This window comes from Schistocerca cancellata, chromosome 1 (genome assembly GCF_023864275.1).
Source record: "Schistocerca cancellata isolate TAMUIC-IGC-003103 chromosome 1, iqSchCanc2.1, whole genome shotgun sequence".
Classification (NCBI taxonomy): domain Eukaryota; kingdom Metazoa; phylum Arthropoda; class Insecta; order Orthoptera; family Acrididae; genus Schistocerca; species Schistocerca cancellata.
Window position 1 is genome coordinate 440,124,545 of NC_064626.1, and position 4,482 is coordinate 440,129,026.

General features: G+C 45.4%; 1 non-coding gene across 1 annotated transcript; it reads right to left on the minus strand.

Moving 5' to 3' along the window:
* Positions 1-1,645: 1,645 nt before the first annotated feature.
* Positions 1,646-1,722, minus strand: Trnas-cga (transfer RNA serine (anticodon CGA)). Its single transcript has one exon. It is a non-coding gene; the product is annotated as a tRNA-Ser (tRNA).
* Between the last annotated feature and the right edge of the window lie 2,760 nt (positions 1,723-4,482).

Below are 4,482 nucleotides of genomic sequence, written 5' to 3' on the forward strand. Positions count from 1 at the left end.
GGAGGCTCCTATGCTACAGAATGACCCTACAATTACCGGGACCAGCGCACGCTAACCGACTGAACCCGTTCCATACCTCTTAGAGGGAGACGGGCTACTGACGAGTATCTGAAATATGCGATGCCGAGCCAGGTGGTCAACCGATGCTCTTCACTGACGCTGCGTCGGAAGGGCTCTGCACGCAGGGTGACCTTTAACTTCCGTGTTGGCTGCATTGTGACGGGACGACGATGAGTCCACGGTCACGGCGATACTGCGATCATCCCTAGCCCATACAATTAATTGCCATGTCGCAAGTGCACCGCATAGGTACCGCTGACATCAGCCACATTCGCACCCCAGTAAACGTGCAAGTGTTAAGGGACGGTTATGTTGTTTTACTTCTAGAGGTTCTACCTAACGTAAGACGCTTTTAGTTTACCGGTTGGCGAATGTTAAGGGAAGGGACAGAGGCGTTGGACGTGAAGCGTGGTGGCGCGTTTACGATCGGTGCAGTGCGTTTGGTAAACGGTTATGAGCCATCAGGCTCGTCGAACGGCCACGTTGTTTCAGGGGAATGTGCAGCATTACATAGTGGAAGGCGATTTCAGCTGCGTTCTGATGCCGGAGGACCAGTATCCGTACTTCGTCCCTGTCAAGCATTCCTCGCGCTGCACCCCCACCTGGACCCGAAGATAAGGCGACAACCGCAGGTACACGTACCTTACCAGCCAATTGGTCAGCAACTTAGAAAGGATGTACGTATTACGAGGGTTTCGCGAGGCGGCATTTTTCGCTGAGATACGGCAAGCAGTTTATACAGATCACCAACCTAATATCGGCGCGGTTGTCTTGCCTCGCCAACGGATATGACATAGTAGAGGAACATGGAAACTGATCGTTTCCAACTCTGCGATGAGACCTGTCGCCGCGACGCGGACGAAGGTTGGTGAGAACACACGCCCGACCCTATGGCGCCACTTCTGGTCACGTTTCATCGGTTTTGACCGTCATCGTACCACCGCTACTTGGTTATGTGTTCTCTCTGGGGACGCGTGGTAGTGAGTGGTGTGGGGGACTCGGAGCTTGAGTACTGGGCGTCCTGGCGATTGCAGGGAGTTGAAACCGTTGACGGATGGAATATGAGTGCCCGCTTTCTTCTGGAGGATTAACGGTTACTACCGGCGAGTTTAGTGGGCAATGAGCCGCTCTCGTCGCTTGCAACCTGGTTCCGAAGTGCATCAGTGAATTGCGGTGTGCTAAATATGCAAAGATATAGTGGACATCTTGTTAGCAGCTACGAGCAGGAGGTCACTAATATCCGGTGCCTACTTGGATTACTGAAGCTATTGATCTCGGTGCCATTCATTTGAAATTATTCATGAAGATTGTTCATTATGTAGTATATTTAAAACCTGTTAATTCTGACTTGATGCGTGCTGGCCAAGAATCCGGTTTCTTAAGCCCTTCCAGTGACACCTTTTGGGATTTTGTGTGTCCATCTGGAGCTTTCTGTAATCGTCAAGCTACTGTTTAGAAATTTTTAATCTGGTACTTGAGATCATTGTTTGTTATCATTGAGTATTTGATACTACTGATAGTGGAATGAAATTTTCACTCTACACCGGAATGTACACTGATATGAAACTTTCTTTCAGATTAAAACTGCGTGCTGGACCGAGACTCGAACTCGGGACCTTTGCCTTTCGCGGGCAAGTGCTCTACCAACTGAGCTACCCAAGCACGACTCACGCCCAGACGAGGTACTGGCGGAATTAACGCTGTGAGGACTGCGCGTGAGTCGTGCTTGGGTAGCTCAGTTGGTAGATCACTTGCCCGCGAAAGGCAAAGGTCCCGAGTTCGAGTCTCGGTCTGGCACACAGTTTTAATCGCTCAGGAAGTTTCAGTACTGATAGTAATTTCCCTTTGGTGTAGACCTTACTGCACTTCTTGGGGCGAGTTATTGTTATTCGACCTGAAACTAAATTTGTCTGCGCTCAGCCTAAAGATACATACGTGTGGGTCATATGTGTGTGCGTGTTGAGGAGCCCTTCGGGTGATAGCTATACATTTTTACCGTCCATCTGCCATTTGGAGCACAGCCAAATTACAGTGTGTGTTAGTCCGTAAGAGGCCCCTGTGCAGCTTGACATATTTAACCTTGTGTGAATTATGTACAATTTATGGATATCTATCTATTGCATCGACGAGGAACTTCAGCTGATGATAAATATCAGAAGAAAGGTAATACCCCATCCGTATCTTCATTGTATCACTAGGCTAGTTTCGGTGGCACATTACCGCCTTCTCTGCAATGGTTCCTTTCATGTCTTTGGCGCGTTTACTGTGGGATCCTTGCCACTAGCACACGTCGGCCAGCTTTCATTAGGAATCTGTACTCGACACCGTGTTGTCTCCAATGGCTGGCCCACATGTGCTAGTAACAAGGGTCCCACAGTAAACGCGCCAGTAACTCAACTACATTTTAGGCTCTAGTGGGGTCTGGGGGATGTTGGGTGCCTACCCCCGCCCTCTCTGCTGCACTGCTCCACCCCAACACCCCGTCCCCCCCCCCCCACTCCAGCAGGGGAAGTGGTCTGGGAGAAAAACGTGGTAACGTGGCCCTATCTTGTGACATTGCAGGAATCCGGAGCATTTCGTGTGCATTTTGAGTCTTCTCTTATCGAGCTATATGGTTTCAGAGCGGAAATCATCAAGAATAACTTCACTACTTGAGACTTATCACTATTTCGATTTAGTACCCCCCTAGTACTAAATATGAAAATTAAAGAAATTGCGACCTTGACTTCTTCTTAAAACTTGTACTTTTTTGCTTACACCACACATATCTTAGGTTTTGTGTACACACATTTCTGTAGATAGTGTGTGGCACTGAGTAATTTAATAACTATGTTTCTTTTTGAATCTACTCTCACTTAGAGGTGTACACATTGTCAGTGTTAGCCTCTAAATGATTCTTACGTAAGACAAAAGACTTCACTAGAGACAGACCGCATTAGGCTCAAAACTGCGTAATAGCTTGCTAATGCATGATGGTTTCGACTCATTTTACACGTGGTTTGGTTCCTAGACTTTTGTTGTGAGGATGTCCTGGTATATTGCAATTCATTTGTATTAGATCATAGCATATCCTTAGCGTTTCTCGTTTATTCACTGAATATAACAGAAAAAACATGAGAGAAAAATTAATCATCAATTTCATATCTTTACCCCTAAGTTAACTGAAACAGTCTGACGGTAGTCAGGCTCTTTTTGAATTTCAGCATGTAGAAAGCTGTGTATTTGAAAATAATGGTTTCATCAATCCAAGTTTAAACTGTATTTTCGACCACAATGAAATTTTTTTGATAGTTATTCCATCAGGAGCGGAAAGGATAAAGTCTGAGGGCTGTAGATCAGAAGAAGTGCAATAGCGATTGCTTTACAACCAAGATCGTGGTACGGCAAGTTGAAAAAGAGGCTGTGTTAGAGAGGGGTGATATTTACGTACATATGATAAGCCCTTACCTCAAAAATATCTGTCCTTAGTACCTCCTCTGTGTTACCGCGGACGACGTGTCACTGATCTCATTTGTACTAAAATTGCAGTACACGCGAGATGCCTGTTTGCTTCCACCGCCCTGAGTGGAATGCATAAGTTCAATCAATGTTCGCCAACTTGCAGTCTTATATAGTTGCTGTCCTCCGCGCAGAAAACAGCACGTAGGTCATGAATCATCTATCTTAGCCGATCGGTTCTAGGCGCTACAGTCTGGAACCGCGCGACCGCTACGGTCGCAGGTTCGAATCCTGCCACGGGCATGGATGTGTGTGATGTCCTTAGGTTAGTTAGGTTTAAGTAGTTGTAAGTTCTAGGGAACTGATGACCTGAGATGTTAAGTCCAATAGTGCTCAGAGCCATTTGAACCATCATCTATCTTAATGCCGTAATAAACTCTAATTGAGGAACAAACATTTTAGAAATAATGAAGTTTCCAATTTGTTCTCCGTGCGTTTTCAACAATAATGGGTAGTAATGGTTTCGACTCCCAGGCAGACACAGAACTTTTCGTCGTATCACTTCAGGTTCAAACAAGCCACTCTGAGTTACTGGTGAAAAACCATTCGATTGTCAACGTCTCTTCTGATAAGTCCAGAGTTTACTCACGTTATTTACGTTTCAGACATGTGCAAATATCGCTATCGGTGAAGTAGCGATTTTTAATGTCTGTTCTTGACGGAGTCAATGACGATATCTACAGGGTTCGTTTCACGGTACGTGAAAACTATTTCGTCTCGTCATTTCAGTTTCAGTCAATTCTATATATCTGAAAATCTACAATTTCTAATATTTGAATGTGCATAGCTAAAAATCCGATTAGGTGCTGGATACGAATCCCGGTCCTTCACAAAGCTTTAGGTCTTGTCATTTCAAGTTTAAACTTGCGCACACTTCGTTACTTGTGATTGAAACCATATTATTTCGTAGTTAGTTAACAGGAA